Raw genomic sequence first — 17,667 nt, forward strand, 5'->3', positions numbered from 1 at the left:
TTTTTTTTTTTTTTTTTTTTTTTTAGAAAAACGTATCTCTTGATACAAAATGCAAAAAATCGTTTTTAAGTTACACCCTAGGTTCTGGAGATTCCATTGGTATGTTTTGTCACACACTTCCGTGGACCATTATATTCACTGTTGCTCTAGTTGTTCTCTCTATATCAATAGTTTAGTGTTTGATGACAAGTACTGATGAGAGTTTATTACAGAGTATTGGTTGATAATACGAAAAAGTACTTGGAAATGATTATGAAAATTATACTTAAAGGTGCAATCCATTTTCACCTTTTATTGCAAAGCCCTTAAAAAACTTAGTGTCATATTGTGTTCAAAATACATCCTTGAAAAATAGTTTTGGAACTGGGAGAGAGTCCTTGAATTTCAGATTCAAATAGAGGAAAGGACCTTGCAATAACACCAACAGTGTAGTGGCAGCAACATTACTGATAATGACATCATAGTAGACAAAGCACAATTATATGTAATAAAACTACTTGGCTGGTGAGCGTAATAGTATCTACATTTAAGAAAAAAAAGTTATTAATGGAAATTTGGTTTAAACATTTAAAAATCACGAAAATAGTTACATTAATTATAAGCAGTCAAACTTCAATTCAGTTACAGGTACTCAGTTTTTGGGTTTTTGGGGCCAAGAAGCAGCAAGTCTTCATCACTCGTGTACGAGACTCTAACCAGCTCGGACCTCTCTTTTCAGACGCAGCAGCAATAGACCCAAGCCTTGTGCCACAGGAGTTACCCTGGTGTCCGGGGCCTCTCGTCTCGCTCGGCGCTATTGCTTCTGAGTTATTTAACGTAATATACGTAGAGTAAATCTGATTTTTTCAGCATTTTGTGCTTTGCCTGCACCTTCAGTGCATTGATTTTGCAGGTCACACGAGACTACAGTAGGCGTAGTCAGCACCCCACCTCAGACCCGCAGCTCTCTTCTACACCAGGGCAGCCCTTACGGGCTTTGACCCCTGGGTAGGGAGGCCCAGTAGTCTGGGGCGTCCTTTGGGCGCACTTTTTCTTTATTCTAAATTCTCTTCCTCTCTTCATGTGACTTCCCTGAGCCTACCGGAGTACCCTTGTGGGCTCCCGTATTCGCTTGGGGGGTGGGCATCGAATTACCGCCCTTCGCACTAGGCAAGTTCGGCGGTAAGGAGGTGTCTTCCACATAACTCGATCCCTCTGTGGTACTGGAGAACGCAACCAGGCTTCCACTGGGGGGGTAGAGGACGGAAACTGCCACACTCTTCTCTTAGCTATTGCTGTTAGGTTGTTCAACGATAGTTAAGGGTTAACTGGTCCCTTCAGGACAACGGGCACGGGCCCAGGGGTCGGACTCGGTCCGATACCCAGCATGTGCGATTCCTCGGCTAACCCTCCTCCTCCTCAAGGAGGGGGGACGACCCATGACTCCTCTAAGACTAATGCGACCTTGAACAACGGAACCCCTACTGCTGACAAACGAGAACGACGATTTTTTTCAATCCCTCCACAGAATGCAAGGTATCTGACTGTCAAATGCGTGAATGAAAATCAATCGCTTTTGAATGTGAGCCCCTTCATCATCAAGAAGGTCCTTGATGGTCAAGTGGACGGCGATTTTGATTTTGTCAAGAAATTGCGAGATGGTAGCCTCCTTGTAAAAGTGCAATTCAACTCCCAGATTAAGGACTTGCTTAAACTGACGCAAATTCATGATTTGAAGGTCAACGTAACTATCCCCATTGGCCCCAATACCTGCAAGGGAGTAATCTTTAGCAGGGATTTGAGGACAATGGAGGAGAGTGAAATTCTGGAAAATATGAAGGACCAAAGCGTAGTGGACGTGAACTGCATGACCAAGAAAGACGGGAATGTGCGAACAAAAACCGGATTGTGCTTTTTGACCTTTGCTTCAAGTAAAATTCCTGAGTATGTCACGGTTGGATATGAACGTGTCCAAGTGCGACCTTACATTCAAAAACCTATGCGCTGTAATAGATGCCAAAAATTTGGACACACCTCATTACGATGCAATGATAAGGATACCAATAAATTTACTTGTGGTAAATGTGCTGGAGATCATGACACTGCTGTATGTACTGAGACTTCGCTCAAGTGTGCTAACTGTGGAGGTCCCCATCAATCTGGCTCTGCCGAGTGCAGAAGGAGACTGAAATATTAGCATACATGAGAGGACATGATGTTAGTTACCGTGAAGCCAAGAGGAAAGTTGAAGGTTTGACCAGCAAACCCAATACTTCCTACGCCTCAGCAGCAACTAACAACACTTCCAGTGCAAACGGCATCAGTCAGGAACTTGCAGCTAAGGATAAAGAAATTGCTGAATTAAAGGAAACGGTCAAGGAATTAATGAGTCAAATCAAAGAATTGAAAGATACAATTCAACAAATTGCTGAATCAACCCAGCAAAAGCAGCAGCATCATAAGGAGGATGATACCAAAACACAGTCTGGATCGCACCTTCTCGTCCAGGCGGCTCCTGCTAGGACTTCGTCTGGTGTTTGGTCTGCTTCTCGAAGCAGATCATCCTCCACCGGGCGTCTCCCTGGCAGCGAGACGCAGGACATGGAGGCTACTGTCTCCAAAAATACCCATGGAAGGCCCCTGGGTAGCGAGGGAGAGGAGGACGAACCTCCCTCCCAGAAAAAGAAAATTAAAACTGGCGGACAAGGCACTTCCAAACCCCATAAAACGTAATCATCGCGTTAACCATTATACAATGGAACTGTCGAAGTATTAGATCTAAAGTAAACGACCTCAGATTATTAGCCTCGTCCTATGCTCCCGATATTATAGTCTTACAAGAAACACACTTAAACAACCTCGTCTGCGACGAGGTCGTATCACTCAGAAACTACCATTTGTGTCGGAAGGATCGTGAGGGTAGGGGTGGAGGCGGAGTCGCCATGTACATCCACCAAAGCCTCCCTTTTACAGAAGTGATTATTGATTCTACTTTGGAGGTTGTCGCATGCAAAGTAAAAATCAATAACACGTATCTGGCTACATGTTCGGTTTATTGTCCCCCTGATAAAGTGGTAATTTATGATGAGCTCTTTGCTCTTCAGGATAGTCTGCCACAAAATAAAGTAATTTTAGGTGATTTTAATGCTCATCATACATTATGGGGTTCCCTGCGGGCGGATGGTAGAGGTGAGCAAGTAGTTAAGCTGATTAACGACTCTGATTTAGTCCTTCTGAACGATGGTAGCCCAACACGGGTAGACGATAATACCGGGAATTTGAGCTTTATAGACATATCACTGGTCTCATCATCAGTAGCAGCCAAGTGCCTGTGGCACACCATTGACGACTCGTTGGGAAGCGATCATCTTCCTATCTTGATTAAATATTCATGCGACACAGTGAGAACGCCTTCAGCGCCTAAATTTAACGTAAAAAAAGCAGACTGGGTCGCCTTCACAAGGAGCGTCAAGCTCGAACTTGTTGGAGAAACCATTGATGATAAAGTAAACAATATTCAGAATTCGATTTTAGAAGCAGCTTTGCTATCCATCCCTAAAACTTCGACAGATAGCGTTAAGCATAGAGTTCCATGGTGGACACCAGATTGCCGCAGGGCACTGTGCCGACGCAATAAGGCCTACAGGCTTTTCAAAAATAACATCAATAATGAGAACTTTTGCAACTACAAACAAGCAAGAGCTAGGGCTCGTAGAGTAATTAGACAAGCAAAAAGAGACTCCTGGCGTAGCTTTGTCTCTACAATAAATAGTAATACAAAAATATCAGAGGTTTGGTCCACTGTCAAAAAAATTAATAAAAACAAAACATCCTGCAAAATTAAAAACATCATTCACGAGGGAACAAATTTCGATTCACCAAAAGACATTGCTAATGTACTCGCCAGGCAGTTCTCTTACACAAGCAGTTCGGCAAATTACCATCCTGCTTTCCTGCCCACCAAGGAAGCCGCTGAGCTGCAACCTATTCACTTTGCCACAGGAGATGACTTTGATTATAATAAAGACCTAACTATGAATGAGCTTGTCCGAGCCCTAGAAGCCTGTAGAGGAACATCCCCGGGCCCCGATGAGATTCGATATGAGATGATGAAGCATCTTAATCATGATAACATGATTAAGTTGCTAGAAGTGTACAATGAAATTTGGAAAAGCCACACTTTTCCAAACTCATGGCACTTCGCCCACATCATTCCTGTATTGAAAGGAGGGGGTAATCCCAGAACTGCCATCTCCTACCGACCAATTGCGTTGACAAATTGCTTATGCAAGGTCATGGAACGAATTGTTAACAGTAGGCTATTGCATTTTTTAAATAGCAGTAATTTGCTAGTTGACGAGCAGTGCGGCTTCCGAAAGGGACGCCAAACTCTCGATCAACTAGTAAAGCTGGACAGTCATATTCAAGAGGCAATTGCCAAAAAAGATTTTTTGATTTCAGTATTTTTAGATATAGAAAAAGCCTACGACATGACATGGCGATATGGCCTACTCAGAAAACTTTATGCTTTCGGATTACGTGGAAACTTGCCTTGTTTTATTCAAAATTTCATTTCTGACAGAACGTTTTCTGTCAAACTTTTTGCCGACAATGTCACTTTTTCGGACATTTTTGTCCAGGCAAACGGGGTCCCACAAGGAAGTGTCTTGTCGCCAACATTATTTCTATGTATGATTAATGACATCCTACCAGCTCCCCCTCGAAATCTTAAATACTCACTGTACGCCGATGATTGTGCATTGTGGCATTCCAGCAACAATGCAGAGTTCTCGGCAAATCGTATTCAACTCGCATTGGATATGATTCATAACTGGGGCCTCCAGTGGGGTTTTAAGTTTTCCACTAGAAAGAGTATTGGGGTAATTTTTTCACATAGAAAGATACCAAATATCAGGTTAACTTTAGATAACCACCCAATACCCATTCAAAATTCTGCTAGATTTCTTGGTCTACTCTTTGATTGTAGACTTAATTGGAAAGACCACATTGGTCAGTTAAAGAATAAATGTCAAAAAGCACTAAATTTATTAAAGTGCATTGCTGGTAATAAATGGGGAGCTGATAGGAAGTCTTTGCTAATGATATATAAAGCCCTGGTTAGGTCTAAAGTAGATTATGGGTCAATCGTGTATGGCTCGGCATCGAAAACAAGTTTGAAAGGTTTGGATGCTGTGCAGAATGCCTGTTTACGTGTGTGTCTTGGAGCCCTGAAGTGCACTCGGATCGAGCGTCTTGAGGTGGAGTCAGGAGTACCTCCCCTCCGACTCAGACGCGGCCAATTAGCCCTGACCTATGCCGCTAAGGTGGCTCGATACCCGAGCCATCCCAATGGCAATGGAGGCATTAGGCCCTTTGCCACAAGACTCCACGACCTCATCGAGAAAGTCGGTATAGATCTCTCTACTATTGATACCCTGGTTCAGTCAAACATAGCGCCATGGGAAACACCCAATTTTTCCATCATGGAAGCTTGGCTTCCATCAGCTAAGGCCATGGCGCCGGAGGGTGAGGTACGCCAGCGGTTTAGAGAGATCCTTATTAAACATCTATCCTTTTTTCATATATATACCGACGGCTCCAAGACAAATGAGGGTGTGGGTGCGGGTGTATGGTCGACTGAATGTGAACTAAAGTTTAGACTGCCGAATCATACATCGATCTTTCTTGCTGAACTTTTTGCCATTGACAAAGCTATTGATTTTGCTCTATCGACGACCCACGATAGAATAGTTATTTTTTCTGATTCATTAAGTTCACTTAAAGCTATTAAATCCTTAGAAACCACCAAAAATGAATTGCTGGGTAATATCATTCGTAAGTTACACGGTGCCAATAAATCAATCAAGCTAATATGGGTACCAGGCCACTCTGGTATCCATGGCAATGAACAGGCTGACAAACTAGCCGGGTCAACTGACGATTTGGACATTACCATAATTCGTACAGATCTCAGGTGTTTTGTGTCTCTTATAAAAGCAAAAATACATCTCCTGTGGCAAAGTGAGTGGACCAGCCTCCAAATAAACCATAAACACAAAACCACAATAGAACCGTGGTCTACATCATACAGAAGAGAACGAAGAGAGGAGGTGGTGTTGGCCCGTCTTAGGGTCAACGCTACAAGACTAACCCACCTCACTCCCTACATTGAGAAGACCTTCCCTCCACAATGCCCTGACTGCAATACCAGCCTTACCATAAAACACCTTTTAATAGAATGCCAAAAATATTTATATAAAAGACAACCACTCCAAAATTATTTCAGAATAAAACAAATGCCACTCACAATAGAAAATATCTTGTCAGACGATGAAAAAATAATAAATAAAGTAATTGCTTTTCTAAGGGAGACAAAACTTTATGACCTTATATAGATTGATAGAATAAATAGGATCCATTGGCTTAATAACCTTGGCCATGTGCCGTTGGTTGATAGCCAAGAAATCCAACAAAAAAAAAAAAAAAAAAAAGTCTTCATCCTTTAAGATATTAGTTGTTTTTCTCCTTATCAGGAGTTTTCAAAAGTTCAAGAATAATTCTTGTGGATCGATATTCAACCACTCAGCCTGTGTCATCCTCCTCTGATCATCGGTAAACCGAGTCAGAACGGTCATCAAATCTCTCAGGCAAAACACTTGAGAGCCGCTTCCCGCTCAGAGGATTACACTAACAGTCCTCATCGTAGTTGAATATATTCCGAGAATCTCGGCGAGAAACCCGGCAATCGCACTATAGAAGTGATCCTATAAAGTATGATCATGCTTTCACATTCTAAATTCACTCTCAGACTACATTTTACTGAGGACTTTGTTCTACAACAAAGGATTTTCGGGTGTTCATATGTTGGTATATGTATGGTGCAATATGTGGATGAAGTTTGCCCAATTTATAGTATATGCCTACTCTACAACTATTTTATCAAATGGTATACAGTAAAATATAGAGGAAACATATGATATATACCATACATTGTTTAAAACAAGATTTATACATAACTAATATGAACAGTAAATGTATATTTCTTCAGAACCTATTCCAATGCATCTCCAATAAAATTCAAGGTGCTCATTTCTAGGTACTATAAGGTAATATGATACGGGAATCAAAAGGTTCATGTATCTCTAAACCATCATCTAGGTGGTTAATGATTTAAAAGAGCAGCATTCCTCTTCATATACGAGATTTCTATTTAAATTGCTAAATTCAGTTACTACCTTGCCTATATAATTGGTTAATGTAAATAGCATAACTACACATTTGCTTTTGTGCGTGCTAATCCTTAATAGATAAAATAACAATAGTGCTTAATTCAAGATGTCTTTCTTGCCCTTATACTCATCGCTCTACGAGTCCTCAGTCTACCGTTGTTGGTAAATTCGCTTACCATTTATACATAACTCTGGTTTCCCTTCAAAACGCATAAATCTTTCGCCTTTTACTAAAGATTTCCGTGGAGGGGAACAACTCAATGAGTCTTACTCAATTTTTTCTACAGCCCACTTCGGTGGGTTCAAATTTAACATATGCACTATAATAATTGACTTCAAAATGGTGAAGGAGAAAGTCTGGATATTTCATCTACTCTTTTGAGTTAGACCACATAAGATTCCATCCTTTTACCATCAGCTGAAACAATTTTCTTTTTCATTTCTATAAGTTGTACAAAACACTACCGTTCGGTGTTAAACAATTTAACATAACTATAATTTTAAACTGTTCTAATCTAAGTTTACTTCACTTTAATTTTCATTTACTTGGTGGTGAAAGAGGTTATTCTTTTAAAGGTTACCTAAGAAGGTGTGTCGATGTTTTCAAATGATTGCTTTCTGTATAAATAAATCATGCCATATACTAACGTCCCCTAACGTCCCCTAACCATCCCCTAACGCTACCCGCCGTTAGGGGATGGTGATGAAATATTTTGTGCTGTACAGTTTCATGCATTCAGCACGATGCCCGAGAGTTACAGCAGCGAAGAATTTGAGGAAATAGAAGCACTTTTGTATCTAACCGAGAGAGTGAAGGAGTGAGAGATAATGAGATAAACAGAGAGGGAGGGAGGTAGAGAAACCGAGAGAATATACAGTATACCTCCACGGTGCACACTGACACTCTGAAAGACTTGTGTATATCGAGATGGAATAAGGGGGTTAGCGCGAACGCAGTCCCCCGCTACCAAAAATTGCGCACTCGAGTTAACCACATTTGGGTTAATCGCAGGGGTCAGCGCCACCGGAGTGCAATGGTGAGCCTCGCCCTGGGAAAACCGCCTTCGTGATCACGGTATCTCCTGTGCCAGGTAAGTATGCTCTTCGAAACCACGCGCCGACCCACGTTCGCCCATACTGAGAAGCCCACGCGCACTACAACACTTTATACAAATATCAAGTTTGACTTTCCTTTTACGAAGAAACTACTAATGAGTGACACTTATATTTACTTTTCAAAACTGTATTTAGGAACAGAAAGGTCATTTGATATTTATCCAGTGATAAATTATCCTTATACCATAAATTAAAGCGTAAAAGTTTTTTCCACCTGTACTTCTGTTTCTCTACTTTTGTCATCTTGACATTTAATGACAATCTTCCTAGATTAGTATACACATGAGAATCCACACACATACACATATTCATCTATGGATGCACGTGTACGAAAATATTCGTATAAATGTAATATTCACATGATTTAAATGCACACTGGACTATGCATTTTTCAAATCTTGGCTATATTACGATAGGTTAATATCAAATGGAAATTATGGTTAGATTTCGTAATACTGTGTGTGTGTGTGTGTGTGTGTGTGTGTGTGTGTGTGTGTGTGTGTGTGTGTGTGTGTGTGTGTGTGTGTGTGTGTGTGTGTGTGTGTGTGCGTGCGTGAAATAAAAGAAAATGAACGGGTTCTTTTCTGGGTATACTTAAGTAAACATTCTATGACCGTTTACTAATATGCAAATATATATTAGTACATATTTTTTTATATATTCATATACAAAATATATAAGCAGGTGTTAGTGTGTTAATATGTCCCGTACGTTTTTGCGTGTACGTATGCATGGACATGCATGAATGTTTGTACGCGTACGTTGTTGCGTGTACATATGCATGGACAAGCGTGAATGTTTGTGCGTGTACGTGCGCGCGGACGCGTGTGTGTCTGGGTGTGCAGATATATAACCGTCTATATATAAATAGACTTTGGGCATATGTGTATGCAGGCGTGTGTCTATGGGTGTGAAAGTGGCCGTGCGTGAGTGAGCTTGATCATGCGCGTGATATTTGGTCAAGAAGCTAAAAGTGTTTGCCCACATGTACTTTCTTTGGAGTCCGATGAAATTACCCTAGCAACAGTTTGGGGGATTTTCATATGGGAAACATTCTCATATGTTTATCAAGATTTAAAGAATTTCCAACGTCATGTTGTTTATGCCCTTCTATCTATAAAGAACTTCACTAGCAAGTCCTCTGAAACATTTTCTCGGACACACTTTCAACCTTCTTTCAGTATCGCTTCTCGGCCTTTTGGCTAAGATCAAAGTGTAGTATCTGTTCTTATCAGCTTAATATCTGATACGATCCCCATGTGGGATCTACGATATTAAACTGATTTTTGGAAAATGGCGAAGTGCTAGGGGCTTGCTCCACCTTTGCCGCGGATCGGCCCGGTATTGCAGTACCTCCGGGATTGGTCCACTCCCTCCGGGGAGGATATCAACTAATTATTCTAAATTATACGCAGTTACAATGCTTGACCGTAGCTCCTTTCTTAAAAATTATTAGACCAGCTTCTGGTACCGCTGCTACCAGTTCTCATAATTACATGAAGTAACAAAGGGGCTACAGGAACTCGAGATAGTTACTACCAATTGCAAGAGAAATAATTTTACTCAGTGGTAATACGCACCAAAAGTAGACTGCAATAATGACTATATATATTGCTTTCATTTGTAATAGTAAACACAAAAGTATCTACATTTGCAAACAAATTAGTTCCTTATTATTTTAAATCTGGTTGAAACACTCGAAACTATGAAAATAACTGCATTAATAAAAAGGATTTACATTTCAATATAATGGCAACGCCTTGAATTTGTAATTTTCATTTAACTTATCAGTATTTCAAAAAGTTTAAGATACTTCTCGTGGATTAAAATGTAACAATTCAGTCTATGTGATCCTCCTCCTAACATCGGTAAACCGAGTCAGGACGGTCATCACTTGAGAGCCGATTCCCGTTCAGAGATTCACACTAACAATCCTCATTATAGCTAAATATATACCGAGAATCTCGGCGAGGAACCCGGCAATCGCACTATAGAAATGATCCTATAAAGTATGATCATACTAGTAAATTAAAAATTCACTCACATCCTATATCTTATTAAGGACTTTGTTCTATTACACCGGATTTGCTCGTTTTCATGTTGGTATATGTATGATGTAATAAGTGGGTGTAGTTTGCTATATTTAAAATATTTCCATACTTTACACCTATATGGTAAATAACATTCGCCAAACTATAGTGGGAAACTTTATGTTTATATTATACATGATAAGAATACGTATCAGAGCTTTCTGGAATAAGGACTAAACTATAGGTACTATGAATGTATGTCTTCAATAAACTTATTCTAATGTATTTCCAATGATATTCAAGTTGTGTATGTCTAGGAACTATAAGATAATTTGGTAATCAAAAGGTTCACGAATCTAAAAACGTTAGCCAGATGCTGGATTACATAAATAAACATTCTTCATGTGTGATGTTTCAATTTCAATTGCTAAATTCAGTTATGCTAAAAAATGAGATATATACTTGGTTAACATAAGCATCATGGCTACACATTTGCTTTAGAGCGTGCTGATCATTATTACATGATATACAATTCTTGCCCCTATACTCTTTACTTTAGAAGTACTCCAAATATCTTTCTTGGCCATTCGGTCACCATTTACAGACATCCCTTCTTTTTTCAAGACCATGGATCCAAGATTTTTGGTAAAAGAATCAAGTATCTATGCCTACCGCCGTAAAGCTGTATATAGCTATAAAGCCAAAGGCTGGAGTAGGTAACGGCGCACGGTATTTACGCTGGACACCTCCAAGCTGGTGTGGGTAATTCCCCCGAACACCTCTAAGCTGGTCAGGGCAATTACGTCAAGCATCTCGAAGCTGGGGTATTCTACTACCTCAACACCAAACCACAGACTGCTCTTTAACCAAAGAGCAGTTTTGTAGATAATTTTTCACTATTTCATATTTTTTTTTATGGGCCAATTTCCATAGAATCCCCTCACCAGTGAAAGTGAACCCCGAGGGCAGTGCCACGAGGGGGGTCCGTAGATAAGGACTGCCTTAAACTGGTGAAGGGTTTTATATTATCTTTGGGGTTTCCAGGTATAAGTTCAGATTTGGGGAATCTGCCTGTCAGTAGGTTACAAATCTGGAAATAGGTAGGAAGGCCCCCTTTTAGAATAGGTAAGTCCAAAATCAAGAGGAAAAACGTCACCTCAACATCAGACTCGGAAGAAATGACCTCCAATTTTTGGAAAAAGATGTGCAACACCCGATGAATTAGAAGTCAGTGAAATCTTTGACTCATCACCCAGTGAATTTGAAGTCTGTGAAAATTCTGACCCACTTCAGGCTGACTTTCAAGCACCAGCTTCCAACATGAATAATTAAGAATTTACTTCTGATGAAGATCACGGCATTGCAGAAAATGCCACCAGTACAGAATTGTTCAATCTTTTGGGAAGTACTCACTGAAAACCAATGCCCAATTCAAATGTTGCATTAGAAAAAGATTATCCTCAATTGGCTGTTGCCACCAAAGTTTTATATAATAGCTCATTTCTATTAACGCCCAAAAAAGAGCACACTACTTGGTATCTGGCTTCCACTGTCACTCTCCATTCTAAGATATCAACCTCAAGTACCTACATCAAGAAGACATTACAAGGATGGTCATTTTGGTAGGGTATCTCATAGAATTCCCATTGGATGCCATCAAAAAGCTACCATACATAGTTTCTTCTATAATGTGTGTATCCTGCACAACAAAGCTAGAAACAAGGCAGTGACTGTACGAGTCTGTACCCTCAAAAGTTCTATACCTGAGAAATTTACATTTGGAAACTTAGGAAACTTCCAAACCAGAGAATATGTAAAAGTGCCTCTCCAATGTTTTACATGTCAGAGATTTGGTCAGCCTGAGAAAATTACATTTGGAAACTTGGGAAGCTTCCAAACCAGAGAATATGTAAAAGTGCCTCTCCAATGTTTTACATGTCAGAGATTTGGTCAGCACAAAGTTAATGCCGTGCCCCTATAGATTGTGCAATCTGTTCCAAATTGCATGAAACAGAGGCATGCATTAAGAAACTTGAGGAAGGGGCCCCAAGTTCAACCAAAATGTCAGTTGCCAGAAGAAACTTCATGCCTGGAATTTGAGGTGCCTACAGAGACTAACCAGGATCAGGAGGGTCCAACAAGTTCCTATTGTAGACTCATACAATCATTGAAACCAAGTGTAGTGACATTGAAAACACAAATGAATGGCTAACCTTACCCACTACTCTACCTAACACAGCCTCATAGGCTCATCAGATCAAACCTACGATAAATAAAGCTACAAGGGCTCCTTCTGCCAAACAGGCATCACAAGCAGTCTCAGGGAAAGACTCCTATTATCAATCCCTTCCATCCTTTCATCTGATGGAATCTATAGTACAAAACATGCAAGCTCTCTCAGTCACTCTAGAAAATCTAATGACAAAAGTCAATGAAATGCATGCACACCTAGTTAAGCTAGTCCAGAACTTTGGCTCTAACCAGACAATTCAACCCACTGTAGACTTAGTGTCACCCCTATCTGGGGATCGTAACTCCATGCCACACTCTCCAGTTAGCTGTGAATCTCTAACTAAAGCTGATATAATTCAGTCCTCGGAAGAACCTATTACTCAGTATAAAAGGAAATACCCTAACTTAACAAGTACTGTTTCATCAAGAGATCTTTAATTTAGGAGACCAATCAGTAATCACCATCCCATGACTAGAAATTATTTCTCCAACACTCAACAATCCAACCACTTCTCATACATGTAAAAACAATAATCAATATAGAGAATTGCAATAATCATATCAAAATATAACAATGGAATATCTAGTATCTTCCTCTTCTCAAAGATGCTCTGTATAATGAATCCATTGATATAGCTATCCTGCAAGAAACCCTTTACAAAGAGCCAGAACATCAAATTTCCTGGTTAACAAATATACTGCAAGTGAAAAACACTTAACCAACTAAGCTAGACTTTACTCACCCAAAACATTAGATGCTGACATACTAGAAAAGGATCTTGTAACTTCTATTCCTGAGGCAGGTAATCTTGCAATTCCTTTGTCTAAACCTCATACTCACGAATACAAAGATCATTGGTATTATAATGAGAGAGTAGCAGAACTTCACCACAGAATCAATATCACTAGGAAGAATCTTAAAAAAAATTCCTCTGACAGAAACCTCCTTTTATTTAAAGATACTTTAAGATAAGTGAACAAAGAACTAGAGAAAATTAGAAATGAACACTGGCTCACATGGTGTGCCTCTTCAGTTACTCACACCAGTCTAAAAGAAATTAGGTCTCAATTTTGCTTATTGATCTTCAAAATAATCTATCACCTGACACTATTAACTCCCTTAATACCTGTGTCTACCTTTAAGACTAGAGATCATAGAAAGAGCTCTAGAAGAACCTGATGTTACTGATCATCCAATAACTTGAAATTACAGCAAGCTACAGCCAATCAAAAGTGCCAGGAAAAGATAATATTAACTAAAAAATGATCAAACATTTAGGACAAGAATGTAAGTTAAAACTGCTACATATCACGAATACTTCGTATCATAAATGCAAACTACCTATTACATGGAAAGAAGCAATTATTCAGCCTATTCCCAAACCTTCAGATCCCAAATCTTCCAGACCCATATCTCTCACAAGTTGTCTTGGTAAAACAATGGAAAGAATCATTCTTAGCTGTCTCCTTCATAAAATTCTGGATTTTCACCACAACCTTTTTGCTGTTATTAAAAAACTTGGTACATAGTACAACATTGCCTCTCTTAGGTCCAGACTTGATTGTCACAATGCTTGTCATATTGGATCTGGAAAAAGCTTTTGAGTTAGCTGACCCAATAGTAATCACAGCCATCCTTTGCCGAAAAAGGCAGCTATCTGACAGAACGCAAATCTTTTGTTCATTTTCAAGGCTGCTTCTCTAGGACTCTCACATTTGAAAAAGGCACGCCTCAGGATAGAATTCTTAGCCCTTTTCTTTTTAACCTTCTGACTGAATAGCTTGTCAAGCTTGTCTAAATCCATGCTAATCTATACAACTTTGCTGAAGACTTACAACTAGTTTCAAATCATCCATGTATAACATGCTCTTGATTTAATTTCAAAACATTACCAAATTTTAGGTCTAAAAATAAACCCAGACAAATCATCAGCTATTTCAACTACTAGATGGTGGAACAGGCCAACAAAACACCTTACAAAGCATAGCATCAGGCATTAATAACAAGTCAGCTAAAGACTCACTGATCCTCTTTACTGATGGATCTTTTGACACAAGCAGTGGGCACTCAGGAGCTGCAGTCCACTGTAGTTGCTTCACTGCAGCGTGGAGACTTTCTGACAACTGCTCCAGTTTACAAACAGAGCAGTTAGCAATACACAAGACAACTGAATTTTTTCTCACAATAGAAGCCTCTGTTATTTCAGTCCATACTGACTCCGTATCTGCAATACAAGTTCTATGAAAGCAACCTAATAACAATATTTACCTTGTAACCACCATTCTCGCCAACATTAATGCTCGGCATTCTAGAGGGTCTAAAATTGCCATCAACTGGATCCTAAGCCACATCAACATAATAAGGAATGAAGAAGCTGATCAAGCGGCATGCAGTTTAGTTTAAGACATAAATGCTAAAATTACATTAGCTCTGGCTTTTATACAAAGATCTTCTTAGAGAACAATCTTTTAAACCCTTTTTGAGCATCTACCACCAAGATAACCTGCAATAATTATTCTACTGTGAACATTAACTCCATCTTTTGATACATATCCCAATTTACAGGGGTAGCTTAGTTATAGCCAAATCTGTCCCTTTCAATGATTAGGAAATCTTTCAAAAATAAAAAAGATAAAAAAGTTTATGGGCAACTCTGGTTTCCCTTCAAAATGCATTTTCTTTTGCCTTTTACTAAAGATTTCCATGGAGGGGAACAACTCAATGAGTCTTACTCATATTTTCTATAGCCCACTTCTGTGGGTTTAGTTACAAAATGTGTTTAATAAACATATAGGCCACCTGAAACTAAATCAGTAACGATTAATAAGTCCTAATATTTATTCCATTATTTTGGGTTGTGTTTTTAGAACTCTTGCCCTTTCAATCTTCAGATAAGACTTCAGGTTTTCGAAAATTGATAAATTGTTTCACAATTAGAATTTCATATGTGCTAAAACTCACATTTTTGAGGTGGTAAATAAAATTCCCTCCCAGATTGTAAAAAATAAATTATCTGTATGTTTTGTTAACATTTCAATGAATATGAATTAGTGGAATTATAATTAAACTTCAAATTACTGCATTTTTTCATAGGGCCCACCCCCCTTTGGAAAATAAAGGGGGTTTAAGAACCACAGCCTTAAATTGCCATAATAACATGAGAAAATAGAATCAACAAGAAAACTTAATTAAGGAAGGAATTATGTGAGACTGAGTGGTGAACAAAATAATCTTTTAACTAAATAAAATAATGCGAGATAACATTAGTTACGGTTTAAATATATCAACACATTAGTGGTTAACCTACTGTAAACAGGAGTAAATTTTAAGTCTTTCAATGTTGACTGATGAAACTAATATATCTATATCCCTTATGACATGCATTTGGGTTGCATATAATATCACTGTCAAGTATTTTATCTCAACTTCAGCCTGGTAGCTATGATTGGTGCGGGGAGTAAATTATTTTACTTGTATTTCTACATTCTTCCAAATATCCAATACGACAAGCATCTGTAAGACTAAAATTTAAACAGTAAGTAATGCCATTTTCTACCATATATTAAGTTGGCCCATGTAAGTACAAAAATTAATCATACTCGTTGATTCCTTCATAGTAAAAAAAATATGGATGTTATAATCATCAACCACATCCTTAATCATGTTCAGAGGATGTGATTCAGGTGGAAGACAAATCAAAACACTTGGGATGCATACATATATTTACATATATATGTATTTACATATATATAAGCATATATGTATTTATATAAATATATATATATATATGCATATACATATTTATATATGTATATATGTGTGTCTGTGTATGTATGCATATACATATTATGAACATCTAAAGGACACGCTCATCAGACGGAGGGGGGAGGGAGACACGGCAGACAGACCAAGCCACACAGGGTCTAGTTCCACCACCTTGTCCTCGACACAGGGGACACGTCTTTTTTGGTGGGTCTAATATCTACTTTCAGCAATAAACCAACATGCTAATACCACATATATGTATATAATTATGCATATACATATGCTTATATACATGGATATACACATATCTGCATATACATGTTCATATATGTATATGGATACATATATATGTATATACATATACATATATACATATACATATGTTTGTATATATCCATATATAAGCATACATACATACATACATACATATATATATATATATATATCTTTACATATATACCGTATATAGGCACATACATTTATAGAGAGGCATAAACATATATAAATGCACATGTATATATACAGACATATTTATAGGCATATACATATGTATAAGTATATACATATATAAAGGCATATGTATATATAAGCATATACATATATAAAGGCATATGTATATATATAGACATATAGGCATATACATATACATAGGCATATATATATAAATGCATATACACATGTATATAAATGCATATACACATGTATATAAATGCATATATGCATATGTATATGCATAAGTATATGCATATGTATATACATATGTATATGCATGTAAGTAGAACAATGAAGGGAAGTGCAAGAAAACACACGAATATGCCGAAGGCCTTTTCACATTTACTGCTTCCTCAAGGCATATACATGTTCATATACATATACATATGCCCTAATGAAGCAGTAAATGTGAAAAGGCCTTTGGCATATTCGTGTGTTTTCCTGCACTTCCCTTCGTTGTTCTACTTACAATTTGTCCAACATGAATTCCACAAATGTATATCCATAGATGCATATGTATATCCATATATGCATATGTATATGCATATATGTATATGCACATATATATATATGTATAAAATATGTATGCATATACATATTTATGCATATACATATATATATGCATATACATATATATATATGCATATACATATATATATGCATATACATATATATATGCATATACATATATATGCATATACATATATATATGCATATACAATATTTATATACTTATATATGTGCATATACACACATATATACCATCATCCACATACGTACAAACATATATTCAATATAAATAAATATATATATATATATGCAT

General features: G+C 38.1%; 5 non-coding genes and 1 pseudogene across 5 annotated transcripts; 3 read left to right on the forward strand and 3 right to left on the reverse strand.

The window, feature by feature from the left end:
• Positions 1-6,556: 6,556 nt before the first annotated feature.
• LOC125030130 lies at positions 6,557-6,760 on the reverse strand. The gene has a single exon (XR_007115322.1). It is a non-coding gene; the product is annotated as a small nucleolar RNA U3 (small nucleolar RNA).
• A 634-nt stretch (positions 6,761-7,394) lies between these two features.
• LOC125030167 lies at positions 7,395-7,512 on the forward strand. Its single transcript, XR_007115356.1, has one exon. It is a non-coding gene; the product is annotated as a U5 spliceosomal RNA (small nuclear RNA).
• A 632-nt stretch (positions 7,513-8,144) lies between these two features.
• Positions 8,145-8,307, reverse strand: LOC125030049. Its single transcript, XR_007115251.1, has one exon. It is a non-coding gene; the product is annotated as a U1 spliceosomal RNA (small nuclear RNA).
• Positions 8,308-9,506: 1,199 nt separating this feature from the next.
• On the forward strand, positions 9,507-9,699 carry LOC125030096. The gene has a single exon (XR_007115293.1). It is a non-coding gene; the product is annotated as a U2 spliceosomal RNA (small nuclear RNA).
• Positions 9,700-10,157: 458 nt separating this feature from the next.
• On the reverse strand, positions 10,158-10,343 carry LOC125030141 (annotated as a pseudogene).
• A 4,892-nt stretch (positions 10,344-15,235) lies between these two features.
• LOC125030181 lies at positions 15,236-15,351 on the forward strand. The gene has a single exon (XR_007115369.1). It is a non-coding gene; the product is annotated as a U5 spliceosomal RNA (small nuclear RNA).
• Positions 15,352-17,667: the final 2,316 nt, after the last annotated feature.

Source organism: Penaeus chinensis, chromosome 10, assembly GCF_019202785.1.
Source record: "Penaeus chinensis breed Huanghai No. 1 chromosome 10, ASM1920278v2, whole genome shotgun sequence".
NCBI classification, from domain to species: domain Eukaryota; kingdom Metazoa; phylum Arthropoda; class Malacostraca; order Decapoda; family Penaeidae; genus Penaeus; species Penaeus chinensis.